Here is a 14,416-nt window from a genome sequence, read left to right as displayed (position 1 = left end):
TTGAGGAGCGTACTGAAATTGCAAATTCCTGACTGCCAGAGATTCGGACGGGACGGGCCTCAGGCATCTGTTTTTACGCTCACACAGTAGCCCGGGAGACTCCGATGTGGACGATCTCTGATTCCGTGTCTCCTGGAGTCCAACAGGCAGCAGCAGCCTGGGGCTCAAACACAGGGCCATGAACCAGGTCCGTGTCCTGTCCTCAAATGGGCTTCAGGGCCCAGCAATGCATTCTAGGGTTGCACGGAAGGCATGAGCCCCAAGGCAATCAAGCATTTGAAGTGTGGCTGGTCCAAACCGAGGTGTGCAAATATGGTGTAGACACCAGGCCACGCACGCCTGGTGTGAACCAAACATGTGAAAGCTCTCAGTCACCACGGGGGGGGGGGGGGGGGGGGCGTTGATTACGAGCCGGACTGACAATATTTTGGATAGATGAGGTTGCATAAGACTATTACAAAATGAATTTCACTTCTAAAAAACTTTTTTTTCATGAGGCTACTAGAAAAGTTAAAACTGCGTTTGTGGTTCATCATCTCTTTCTGTTAGACGGTGAGCTAGTCTGGCCAGTCCACCCTGTCCCCAGACCTCAGATACGGTGTCCCCGGGGGGAGGGCGGGAGGACCTTCCCCGAAGCTCACGGCGCATTAATGAGAATGCTCTCCTGCGGTCTGAGTGCCCCACGGCTTATAACAAGCTCCTGGAGACCAGAACCCATCTCTTTGCCAACTGGGGTTTCCCAGCACAGTGGGCACACCCGAGGGTAGAGCCCAGCTGACGGAATAAAGAAGGGGTAGCCAGATTAAGTGCCTTGCCCACTCTCTAGGTCACAGCTCCAGATTGGACTCCCCGCCTGTCTGTAAGGCGCACACCTTTGGAACATGACACATACCGACTCTCGGGGGGGCCGTCCTGGAAGGCGATGTGCAGACCCTACTTCCACACTTTTTCTGTGATTTTTCCTCCCTCCGGTGGGGTGTTCTGACTCACAACTGTGCAGCTAGGTTGGTAAACACCAAAACTGGCCCTTGCCATTGACACTTGGGAAGGAGACCCGTAAGAAACCCAGACTAAGGCGGCCGGTGACCGACAGCCACCGTGCAATAACCGCCACGGCCACCAGGGGGCAGTGTGTGACCGCCGTTTCTCACCCGGCTCCAGGCTTCACAGCCTCCAAGCCGTTTCAGCCAAGAGGGCAGGTCTCCGTTCCAAGCGGTGGCCTTTGCTGCCTCTCTCGACGGGACTTCACTGAGTGATAAAACTGAACTTTGTGACACAAAGGCCTACAACAGCCGCAGTCTAAGCCATTCACCGTGGCAGGAGAAGGTGGCCTTCGCTGCCAGATTACAGCTGGAAGGGTATCAAATCAAAGCATCCTTAGCCACCAACGGACAAGGGATGCCTGGCCTTTGTTCCCCAAGGCATGAGTCCTGTCTGGGACACTCCTGCGTTTCTTTTGTCGCTCTCCTTCCTTTCACACACAAGGGCATGATTTCTGTTTGAAGTAACCAGCAGGCCATCGAAGATGAACTCTGAGCTGAGATGCCCCTCACTGGAGCTCCAAATTCCCTCACCTCCTGGACATTTGCACCCCATGCCCTCCTCACCTCCCCCAGCCCCCACGCTGGCTCCGCGCCCCACCGCCCTGTGTCTGGCAGCCTCCCTTTCGCCCCCGACTGCCCATGACCTTGTTGTGCTCACTCTCACCAACTTTCCCCAGTTCCTGCTGGGCCACCTGGAAATCCCACCTCCCTCTCATCCAGGGATCCCGCTGCCCCTGCACACTGAGCCTCATCCAAGAGACATTCCTCCCTGTGAGTCTGTAACCCTCTGGCCTGCCCTGCTCTAGTCCGGAAGGCTGCCCGTGAACTGGCAGATGTGTGGGCTCTGCCCCCCCCCCCGACCCCCACCCCAGCTGGCTGAGCACCTGACTGAGCTCTGGCCACACCAGTTAGGGAGCCCTGGGCACCTGCCTTAAACTCTCTCACGGTCTGCTTTTCAAATCTGCTAACGTCCCTGTCCCCGGGCTTCTTATGGGGCACACATGGTCATCACCGGGGCCTGCCCTTCCCCTTTGGGAGGGCAGAGTTGCATCCTCTGGCTGGACAAACTTCACCTCTACCCACGTTGGAATAGATTACCTGGACTTGAATATAAGGACCACAACCCAATTAGCTGAAACAGTCAGGGGACTAAGGGGAAGGAAGACCTTGCCAAGTGGCCTGGGATGAGTGGAATAAACAGCAAACACACCTCCTTTGATCCTTACAACCCTTCTATCAGGTAGCGACCACCCCCATTTTACAGGTGAGGAAACAGAGGCTCACGGGAGGTTAAATAACCTGTGCCGAGCCGTCCGTCCGGGGCCCACAGTTCAAACACATGGGTGTGGTTTCAAAGTTCATCTTCCTCGCCTTGTAACTCGAGGCTCTCTGGACAACTGCTCTCACCCCATCTCCCGGAGGAAGGGTTCAGATGGAGGGAAGCCACAGCCGCGGTTTCTCACCCGGCTCCAGGCTTCACAGCCCCCAACCAGTTTTCCCCAGGACAGCAGTCCTCCGTTCTAAGCGGTGGCCTTTGCCGCCTCTCTCGACAGGACTCCACCGAGTGGTAAAACTGAACTTCGTGACAGAGATGTTTCGCTGAGTTCATACGGATGCAAAAATTTTAAATCCCAAGCACGTTTGAAGTGACAGTCCACTTCCAAAGGTACCTTTTTTACCTACTAGCCAGTCCCTGCGTTACACTTTTAAAAGGGAAACATTCCCGTGTGTCGGGTCCCCGCCCCCGTTCTTTCCCCAGCAGCCCAGAGGGCAGAGGCCGACACCCGCTCCCGTAGCTCTGAACCGGGGACGCGACTGGATGTAATTCCCGCCTCCACCACAGGGTGGCAGTACAGCATGGGAGGAAGGTCTGGGACAGTTCAGTTCTGCCCTCTGAGAAGCCACTATTCGACGTCATCCAGGCTGGCAGTTCCCTTTGAGGACCCGCACGTGTGTGCTGAGGGGAGTGTTTAGGGAGGGAGAGAAGCTGTGTCCGCGGGCTGAGGGTTCTGGAAATACACCTTGCCCCACCTGACATGGGGACCTAGAGGGTCAGAAATACCTTGCTTGCCAACATGGTGCAACGGACCCTGCCTTTGGACCCTACACTCCCTAAGGCCAGGCCTGTTCTCCCTGCATAAAAAGTTGAGGTTCCCCGCTCGCTGGGCATCGTTGACTTGCTCTTGCCTCCTCACTCTCAGTCTAAAATGCTCTCCAAAACACACTCTCCGGCTTACTCACCATTCCCCCCACCTCTGGTTTGGTCCTCATGGTCAAACCCAGTTTGCCGCGTCGGATTCAGGGCCTGTTAACACTTAGCCTGAGTCTTTGCTCCTATCAACCCCCTCTGCCCATTTTTTCCTCCGGCCACACTTGTCTCCTTCCTGACTGCCCCTCACGGGGGTCCGCGTTCCCATCTCATGCCATCCCCTATGCCCTCCTCGGCCACCTCGTCATCTTCTGAAGGGACCCGGCCGCGGCCCAACATTTCACACATATCCCTGGACCCCTTCCCTGGGGCCTGAAATGTGAACGAGAATCAGCCCATCCCTTTCTCGCTGACTCAGTCACCTGTCTCGTGTCGTCTTGTTTTACAGATGAAGATACTGAGGCACAGCTGTGTTGACTTGCCCCAGGTCTTATAGCCAACATAGGCGGGTGGAGGACCACACAGTGGTGGATGCTCCGTGTGGATGAGCACACCCCCTGCCCTGAACTCAGAGGGGGTGGCTGCCGCCATGTTGCTCGGTGACCGCGTCCTGATTCCCTGAACAGGAAGTGTGGAGATGAGAGTTGAGCCCCGCTTGGGGCACGTGCTGGCTGAGTGGTCTCAGGCAGGCAACGTTACCTCTCTCTGTTTCTTTATTTTAAAAAATGGTGGTACAGATATCAGGGTCGTTGCGACCACTCGCCCTAAAATACAGCGTCGGGTTTATAGCAGAGTCTGTGCCTGTAGTGACTACCCTACATCACTCGATCCCCGCGAGCCCGAGCCCAGCTTCAACCACTCGGAAAGCACCAAGAAATGCAGCCGGACCCCAATGGTCTTGTGAGGCTTCTGAATAAACACCATAACTCAGAACCATGTGACGGGAGACACGAACGCGATGGAGAGTGAAGGATGAAAATGCACGAAAAAGGATCAGAGGGGGGCCGTCTTGGCAATAACTCCCAAATAAAGCAAGATGCATGTGATTGCTGCCCCGTGGGGACCGGATGGAAGCAGGGGGCGGGGGGGCTCAAGGTGTTTCCTCTCATTTCCAGAGAGCACCCCCCCGCTTCAGAGGGACCCCATTTCCCTTCAGCCTCCCGCCTGCAGCCTGAGGGGAGGGTGCCAGCCCCCGGACACCCACCCCACCAGCCTGTGCACAGGGAGTCTCTCCGGCAGCCCTCAGGTGATTCTCCAGCAGCCCTCAGTTGACACTTTGATCCCATAGCCTGACTAAGAGGAACACAACATCTAAGCTGGCTGAGCCATGCCTACACCCTCTCCAGGAGTGTTGGAGCCGTGGCCGAAACAGTCTTTTCGGGTGACGGTCACTCTGAACTGAGAGCCTGGGCACTGTGGGCCACCACCTACCGCACCAGGCAGAGCCAGTCTGCTGGGAAAGAGGCATGGAGAGAAAGATGGAGAAGAGCAGCAGGAAAGGACGTTGGACAGAGAGCGTTCACAGCCACACTTGAGCCATCGGTTCCCGTCTTCCTGAAGAGGACGCCTGCTCCTAATGACCCCCCTACCACCGGTGCGGCTGCCTCGGGCTGGTCTCTGTCACCTGACGCCTGTCAAGTCCTGGCTGCCCCATCACCCTGGCTGAGGTTGGAGGCCCCAGCATGCCGTGGCCAAGAATTGACGGCTCCTGGTGGCCTTGTCGGCAGCATCCAGGGCCCCACCGCCCCAACCCCTTCCCTGACCTGGGCTGCACAGGAAGACCAGAGGCGTAGATAGCACGGGCGAGAACTTGGCCGTAAAGAGAAGTGCCCTCGGTCTTAGCCGCTGAGCTCCTCTTGGGACAGGCAAGAACCTGACAATCCACCATCTGGGTGGCCTGACACCCAGCCTCCCTTGCTGATACTTTGGGCAGCCAACACCCGCACGGCCACCACCTTCGCACTTGCACACGTGGCCGGCCACAGGAAGCTGAGGCTGGGCGGTAGGCACACAGGAAGCCTGGTTAGCATTCTCCAGCCCTTGCCGGCTCTGGGATGTGGGCTACGTGTAAAGACCCGGATTGCCCATCCTATCTTCACGGGCCCATGGTGTATGCTCCTGTGTCATCTGAACTGTCCCCGTCTGCCTCCTGGCATCTGGGGGCCTGAGTGGCCGCACAGGCTGGAGAGTTTGATCAATCTCCGAGCCTCTGCTGCTTTGACTCCCCCTTCACTGCACGTGCTCCATTCATGACTCACGTGCATTATCACCCGATTCCCCGGTTGCCAGGATGCGCTCAGCAGCTTTGCCCACCTCTTCTGTATCTCAGGCTATGTGTGAAAATCATTACAATGTTGCAGATACACAAGCTCAGGAAGGAAAGCGCTCCCGCTCTGAGGCAGGAAGATCAGGCCACGGGGGCAGTGGTCCCATCCCGCGATCCCCTATCAGTGATCTTTCCATCCCCTCCCCACAGCCACATGTTTGTTTGCTAAAGAACTTTGACGGAGATGGAAAAATGCTCACCGTCTAATGTTACCTGTGAAAGGAAGGCCGAGAACTACATCACAAAATGTTAACAGCAGTTATTTCGGGTGGTTGAAGGACAGGTGACTTTTTTTTTTCCCTTCTGTTTTCTTTTTTCTATTTTCCACAAGGAGTGTGTATTCATTTTACGGTAAGAAAATAAGAGTTATCTGAAAAGAATTCATCACCAAAAAACTGGGGGGTAAGCGTCTTAAGAGTGGCTGTCTTCGCCATTGGTGGGGACGCAAACTGGGGCAGCCGCTCTGGAAACCAGTGTGGAGGTTCCTCAAAAAATTAAAAACAGAACTACCCTCGACCCAGCAGTTGTACCACTAGGGATTTACCCAAGGGATACAGGAGTGCTGATGCATAGGGGCACATGCACCCCAATGTTTATAGCAGCACTTTCAAGAATAGCCAAAGTATGGAAAGAGCCCAAATGTCCATCAACTGATGAATGGATAAAGAAGACGTGGTTTATATATACAATGGAATACTACTTGGCCATGAGAAGGAATGAAATCATGCCCTTTGCAACGATGTGGATGGAACGGGAGGGTATTATGCTGAGTGAAATAAGTCAGTCAGAGAAAGATGGGTATCACATGTTTTCTTTCACTCATTTGTGGAACTTGAGAAACTTATCAGAAGACCTTGGGGGAAGGGAAGGGGAAAAATAGTTTCAAACAGAGAGAGAGGCCAATCATAAGAGACTCTTAAATACAGAGAACAAACAGAGGGTTGATGGGGAGGTGGGGGTGGGAGGAAAGGGGTGATGGGCACTGAGGAGGGCACTTTTTGGGATGAGCACTGGGTGTTATATGTAAGTGATGAATCACGGGAATCTACTCCCAAAACCAAGAGCACACGGTATGCACTGTAGGTTAGCCAACTTGACGATAAATTATATTTACAAAAATAAAAATAAATTAAAAATAAAATAAAAAGGGGCGCCTGGGTGGCGCAGTCGGTTAAGCGTCCGACTTCAGCCAGGTCACGATCTCGCGGTCCGGGAGTTCGAGCCCCGTGTCGGGCTCTGGGCTGATGGCTCAGAGCCTGGGGCCTGTTTCCGATTCTGTGTCTCCCTCTCTCTCTGCCCCTCCCCCGTTCATGCTCTGTCTCTCTCTGTCCCAAAAATAAAAATAAACGTTGAAAAAAAAATTAAAAAAAAAATAAAATAAAATAAAAAATAAAATAAAAGAGAGTGGCTGTCTTTGCACAGAACTATGTTTCTAGCCACCAGACTAACAACAACTGAGTCATGTTCTGGAGTTCTAGAGAAGGTCATTTATCTCAAGATCTACATGCCTGAAGCATCCGAAGAACAAAGTTTGTGATAAAATAATTGGTAAGAAATGACCGGGGCACCTGGGTGGCTCAGTGGTTTAAGTGTCAGACTTTGGCTCAGGTCATGATCTCACTGTTTGTGAATTCGAGCCCCGCGTCGGGCTCTGTGCTGACAGCTGAGAGCCTGGAACCTGCTTGGGGTTCTGTGTCTCCCTCTCTCTGTGCCCCTCCCATGCTCATGCTCTCTCTCTCTCTCTTTCTCTCTCTCTCTCTCTCAATCTCTGTCTCAAAAAATAAATAAATGTCAAAAAAAATTTTTTTTAATGTTTTTTCAAAAAAGAAGTAACAGTGACAATAAACACTTTTCCTGGAGCAGTTGCGGGGTGCTGCGTGTGTTAGGCATTTTATATCCACAATCTCAAGCCCTCCTCACAACAACTTGGGGGGTAGACACTGTAATTGAACCCCTTTTGCAGATGGGAACACTGAGGCTCAGAGGTGTCTAAGTAAGCCGCACATCCAGCTGCCAGGGAAGATGCTGGCACTTTGTCCTGAATCAGCCCAGACCCGCTGCTCTCCAGTGAGCAGGGACCTCACTCCAGAAACGTCATGTTCTCAACTCATTCTCCTTTCTCAGTTCTGGATGTTTCTAGGGAGAAACCCCCTGTTGCATAATAAAGAATTTGGGGAGATTTCAAAACCCTTGGCATTTCCCCAGTGAGAGCAGTGTCTTTGTCATTCATGAGCCCCTGGGACCACGCCTGAGTTTATGTTCATGAGGTGATCCAAGGTGGGTCTCTAGATAGCTTCTGGATGGGGTCTGATCACCAGCGGAACTAACCATGTGATTAGAAGTTTGCAACCTTGAGGGGTGCCTGGGTGTCTCAGTCAGTTAAGCATCCGACTTCGGCTCAGGTCATGATCTCATGGGTCGTGAATTCAAGCTCCCTATTGGGCTGTCTGCTGTTAGCACAGAGCCTGCTTTGAATCCTCTGTCCCCCTCTCTCCCTGTCCTTCCCGCATGCTCTTTCTCACTCTCTCTCAAAAATAAATATTAAAACAACAAGAAAAAAGAAGTTTGCAACCTTGAGCCAGCCTGATCTCTGGATAGAGGGGTGCCAGCTATGGAGTTCGATCACATGGCCAGTGATTTGATCAGTTATGCCTTTATAATGAGACCCTGATAAAACCTCTGGGCACTGAGACTCAGTGAGACTCCTGATTGGTGAGCACACGTCAGGGTGAAGGTGACAGACCCTGACCGCACAACATGGGGGCCGAGAAGCTCTGAGTCAGGACCCTCCCAGACTTTGTCCCTATGTATGCATTCATTTGGCTGGGTGCTGAACTGTGTCTTTCATAATAAAACTATAAACATAAGCATTTGTGAGTCATTCTAGAAAATTGTATGGACCCGAGGGGTCATGGAAACACCTAACTTTGTAGGCACTCAGTCAGAGTACGGGTGGCCTGGGGAACCCCAAACTTGTGGCTGGCTTCTGAAGTGGGAGCAGTTCCGCGAAAGTCACAGCTCTTAACTCGTGGGATCTGCACCAGCACCGCTGTCCAGGTAGAAAGGGCCAGAACTACATCGCACGACACCAGCTGGGGATGGCGTCACAACATGCCTTCCCTTCCCCCCACCTCACGCTCCTTCTTTGATAAGGGAGAAACCCTATGTCTGAAGGAAGCTGGAATTCTAGTGCACATGGCTGGCAAGGATGGATTAAAATCAGCTTATTTAAAAAAAAAACCTTCCTTTTGGCCGAATGTTAAATCCTCTTGATGTACAATAGCTTCAGAATGCATTTCAAACGAGCTGGACGGCCGCCATGTTGGGAGCTGCCCCGTGCCTAGTCAGAACAGTGGGAAGTGATACGAAATCCCCTAAACCTGCACAGCAAAAGAGAACACTGTGGGTCAAGGCAACCCGCAGAAAGGTTGTTCCCTGACCTTCTGTCTTGTAGGTCAATGGAATGTCGGTCCGTTCTTCTCCCAACTGCCTCTGAGAGACTTGAACGATCGTGTTGTTGGGTGCTCCTCTGCAGAGGAGGGTGAGTGATAGAGGTCACACGGTTACCTGTGACCTCAAGTGCCACATTTATCTAAGCTCAAGGAGAAGGGGGAGGGAGCCTCAATGGGAACTGTGGCTTTTGTTCTTTGCGTGAACTTCAGGGGAAATACTCATCGTGATGCTTCATGACGTCATCTTTGGAAGGATGAGGGTCAAATGGGAGGCATCCAGGTCTCTGGGTTCATGGAGCAGCCAGTTTCTTAAGACTAGCAGGGTGGACACTGGCCCTGCAATGAATCTGTAACTGACAGCCGGCCCGAGAGCCTGAGACAGAAGCAGGGGGAAGCAGTTTCTCGGTCAGGGGACCTTGGAGAGTCCCGGAGCCATGACTCAAGGAAGACACGCTGGGATTTTCCATTTGTCCTTCGGCCAATGTGATTTTTCTTGCCTACCAAGTTTGCCGCTTATTAAAAATTATCTCTGGGCAATATGTCCGGGTATGTTTTGGGTGAGCATTTGGAGGTTTAGAATCAGCCTCCAATGAAAATGCAGGTATTTCTTGCGTTGGCTCACCAGGGACATGACCACAGACCCCTCATCCTGGTGGTCAGGAGAGCAGCTCGGCTCCCTCCCTTCTCCCCCAGAGCCCTGGCTGGCTTCCACCTCAGCAACGGAACTCCTTGGCCTGGCTGTTCAGTAATCCTCGGCCAGCTGGCTGCCTCCTTTTCCTCTGGGAGCGCAGTGAATCACACCTCCACAGTGCTGTTGGCCCCTTGCAAGCCCCGAGGGCCGGGGGCCTGTGTCTGCCAGCTCAGAGGATCCGCAGCCCAACTTCTGAGCGGGGATCACGTGGGACCCTTGAACTTCTGAGCATGGAAGGCTTCCCAGCCCCAGGGGAACAACACAGATCTGGAGACCCGCAGAATTCAAACGGTGCAGGGCTGGCTGCTCACCGGGTGGGGCAAGCTTTCTGGTTCCCCTCTTCTTAGAGGCCTGTGCAGGAGGGCAGGGGGTGGGGCTGGGGGTGTTCCGGCAGGCGGGCCCAGCAAAGGAGCACACCACTTGGTCCTTTTCCCGCATCCCCCTCAGCTACCCTCAGAGAAGGCACACTTCCATCTCATACAATCTCCGGCGGCTTGGTCGGGGCACGAGTGGGGAGCGCGCCGGGTCATACATACTAGCAAACGCTTAGCCGAGGTTTCATTTCAATGGCTCGGGCTGCAGCGCTGGGAGGGAGGTGACCCCTGCCATACCCTTTGTACCACTGGCATCGGAGGCACACGTTCCAAAGCTAGACCTTTTTCAAAAGGGGAGATAGGACAGGGTTTTAGCTGCCTCTACCTGGGGCGACTAAGGGATCCTCTGGATGGAGCTTGAGCAAGCATCCTAACTAGACATCAGCGGTGCGGGAAGAGAAAAGCCAGGCCACGCACGCTTCCCTCCCGCAGGATGGCCAGGCTGGACCACGTCTGCAACAGGCCTCTGGCCCGGGGAAGGGCCCTCAGGCAAGGTGGCCTGTGCCCCAGCGATGCCCCTGCTCCTTCCAGCCTGCCAGGCTGCCTGTCCCTCTCACCGGGCGAAGGCCTGGGCAGGCTCAGCCGATGTGCGGGCTGGGCCTGCAGGGCTGCAGCAGAGGCGGGTGGGGAATCAGCCTGTTACTTTCTTAAAATGGTCCTGTCGCACGAAAAGAAGTTCACCCCTATGCACTATTAACTGGGGGATTCCGTGGAAAGTTCCTTGCTTACCTGGTGAAGAGCCAGGGATGGCAAGCCCTCCCTGTGCGTCCCGGGCACCATCATTGCCTGAGGGGTGCTCTGCCTTTGCAAGGTGGGGATGGGGTCAGCCTCCCAGGGGAGCTGGTGGGGGGTGGGGAATCTGGGAGCGGATTGTGCAGAGCCCCCCTTGGCCCCTCTCTCCCCTCTCCTGCTTCCCTGGAGCAGAGCAGCTCTGGGCCCCGTGTGAGTCCAAGGACACCTCCTCCCCTCCCCACTCTCCCACATGCCGCCCGCCATACGGTGGACTTAGAAGTCATTTTCCCTGAGAAGATCAAAATAATTTCCCACTCCAGTCTTGTCCCCAGCAAATTCCATTCCACACATCTGTCGAAACCTGCCCTCGTCCTTGTCACCTTCTCTTATTTCCCAGGAGGGCAGGCATCTGTCCCATGAGCCAGTTGGTTTCGAGGCTTGTTCTGTTCACTGTAACGTCAACCCCTTTCTCTCTTCTGCCTCTTTTTTACTGGAGGATGGACACAGTTAAGCTTCTTGTATGACGGAAGGAAGGAAGGAAGGAAGGAAGGAAGGAAGGAAGGAAGGGAGAAAGGAGAGAGGGAAGGGCAGGGGAGGGGAAGGGAGGGAGGGGAACAATCACAAGAAAAATCCAACTTTCCTCCTCTCCTTGACCCACCGTGTCTTTCCTTTCCCTTAGAAGTAGCATATTTCATACTCTGATTTCTCCCACCTCAGTAACACCACTAATGCTGTAACGTGTTGTATAGAGGATGGAAGCATCCTGTCACTTAATCACAGTGCTTTCTCTTTCTTCCTGGGAACACAGAGTAACATGTGTCTTCGTCTAGGTGGCCATCTTGGATGTGATGAAATGTGGCATGCTACTCGAAAGAGGCCACCAAATTCCCCTTTGTAACACATTTTTTGTCCCTCAGCTGTTGTCATCTGGTTTCTGTTCCCAACCATTCCACTGAAAAGCGCTTCCCATGGTCACCCAGAGCATCCTACTTCCCAGCCCCAGTATTTTCCAGTCCGTGTTTTCCTTGACCTACGTGTTGTTTTTGGCAACACTGGCCTCCTGATATTTGTCTTCCTGTTTCTAGACCACCCCTGCTGTCTCCTGCCATCCAACCTTCCTCTCTTCCCCTGCCACCCTCCTTCCCATGTGCCTACCCCTCGTCTTGGCCCGTGGGGTCAGCGTTCTTGGGGCTCATTTTTCAACCTACCCCACCTGCACCTGGCCATGGCACTCTTCACCATTTGCTTCATCTGTCACCTGTGTACCAGACGCTCCTGAGTCTGGACACCTGCCTGCACCATGTCTGTCCTTGTACCTTCATTCCCTCTCAACCTGGAACCATTTTCTCCGCACGGAGCATAGGGCAATGTCTGGAGACATTTTTGGTTGTCACAAGCAGGAGTGGATGCTCCTGGCATCTAGTGGGCAATGGCCTGGAATCCACTGAACGTCCTACGCCATGCAGGACCGTTCCCCCACAAAGGCTACCCGATGCACAACGGCAACAATACAGAGGTTGAGAAGCCATGTCACATGCCCTTCAGATGGACAATGACCCACCAAATGCCCTCTGATCATCTTCCACTGGGTACTCTGTGCTTGTCTGTCCCTCCCACTGGGCTAGATGCCTACAGGCTCACGGTGCTTTGTTCACCTCCCTGTCTCCGGTCCCCGTCAAGGAGTCTGAATAGAGTCTTAGGCATCCAGGCAACGCTGTGAATTAGTGGAATGTGTAACTACTGCCAGCATCATATCCCCAGATAGAATGTATGTCATCTGAAGGCAGGGACCCTCATAGCTTGCCAGTGGGTGTCGAGAGGGAAGGGTGGAAACCGCAGGGGAAGCAGAAGATTCCGGTTCAGGTGAGACGACGTATAGAACCCGGGATCCCACGCCTCTGCTGGGCTAATCATGCCTGTGGCCACATAATGCCGGGGAAATTTTAAAAAGCCAAAAAACAGTTTAGATTCAATTACTATTTCTGAAAAGTATAAAGAGGTTGAATAACTAGGTAGAGGAGGCATGATCTAGGTCTACGTTGATAAAGTGAGATTTTTTTTTTTAAGCTAATATTAACAGAAAGATGGGCCCAGATTGTCCTTGGAATAGTAAGTCCATTATGAATTAAAACCAAAGGGGGGAAGCTGCCCAGAAAAGGAAAAAAAAAAAAAAAACAAAAAAAAACAGAGGAGAAAAGGATGATAAGATATTTTGGCAGTGGATTAATTGTTCCATCTATTCTAGCATTTTCTTATTAAATTCTCATTTGGGTAATACAGAACATCTTTAGGTTCCCCAAATTACCTAAACTTTTATGAAATGCCGAATAGATTGCACCCCTACCATTTCACCTCAAACTCTGCTTCTGAGTCTACGTGGGAGGTGGGTTTTTTTTTTAATTTTTTAATGTTTATTTATTTTTAAATTTTTTTTTCAATGTTTATTTATTTTTGGGACAGAGAGAGACAGAGCATGAACAGGGGAGGGTCAGAGAGAGAGGGAGACACAGAATCGGAAACAGGCTCCAGGCTCTGAGCCATCAACCCAGAGCCTGACGCGGGGCTCGAACTCACGGACCGCGAGATCGTGACCTGGCTGAAGTCGGACGCTTAACCGACTGCGCCACCCAGGCGCCCCAATGTTTATTTATTTTTGAGAGAGAGAGAAACAGAGTGTGCGCAGGAAGGGGCAGAAAAAGGGAGACGCAGAATGTGAAACAGGCTCCAGGCTCCGAGCTGTCAGCACAGAGCCCAACGCGGGGCTCGAACTCACGAACCGTGAGATCATGACCTGAGCCGAAGTTGGATGCTCCACTGAGACACCCAGGCGCCCCCAGCAGAAGGTGTTTTCTTTAAACAAAGCCTTGAACTGCACCCGACTGCCCGCTCACATGAACTGAATCTATGGCATGTGCCCCATTCCTTGGGAACCCCATTTTCCTCCCGTCCTGTCTGTAAACCTTGTGTGTTGTACTTTACCTTGACCTACTCCACGGCATACGGCTTTGTAAGCCAACGATTTTTTACTGAAAGTGGAGAACAAATTCTTTTTTTATTTTTTCCTGTTTTCATGTGGACGCCTTATGTGAGGGCTCTAGTTATGGAAGCAAAGACATCGGGGCTCATGAGAGAAGTCCTCCCTTGTGAATTAGGAAAGCTCAAAGAGTCCCTATGGTTGCAGAATCCCTGCTGGGAGATGGGGCGGGACACCTGGGTCTCCCACAGGATGGAAGTCCCCTGGGGACTTGCTGACGTACCTACAAGCGTGTGCTTGAGGGCCACGTGCGTTATCCCCTATATCCCTTGAAGGGAGAGGATCACTTATAAAAGAGAAACCAGTTCAGTTGTTAGACATCGAACCTTATCCGCATCCTTCCCCAGAGTCTGGCGAAGGGATAAAATGAAGGAAAACGATTACAGTTGTAACTGGCGTGCCTCCCAGGTAGGCACCCTCATGGACGTCCCCGCCGGCAGGTGCACCAGCACCCCAATTTGGGGAGCAGGAATGGGAGTCTCAGGACAGACGCGCACTCAGCTTGTCTGTGTGTGTGTGTGGGGGGGGTGGGAGTGGGGGTGGGTAGGGTCTGGGTCCAAACACAAGCTCTGGATCCTTCCCAGGGAAGCCGCTCTCCCTTCAGCTACGGATCAA

Source organism: Leopardus geoffroyi, chromosome A2, assembly GCF_018350155.1.
Source record: "Leopardus geoffroyi isolate Oge1 chromosome A2, O.geoffroyi_Oge1_pat1.0, whole genome shotgun sequence".
Lineage (NCBI taxonomy): Eukaryota > Metazoa > Chordata > Mammalia > Carnivora > Felidae > Leopardus > Leopardus geoffroyi.
The sequence above is the reverse complement of the archived record's forward strand: the minus strand, read 5'-3'. Positions refer to the sequence as shown.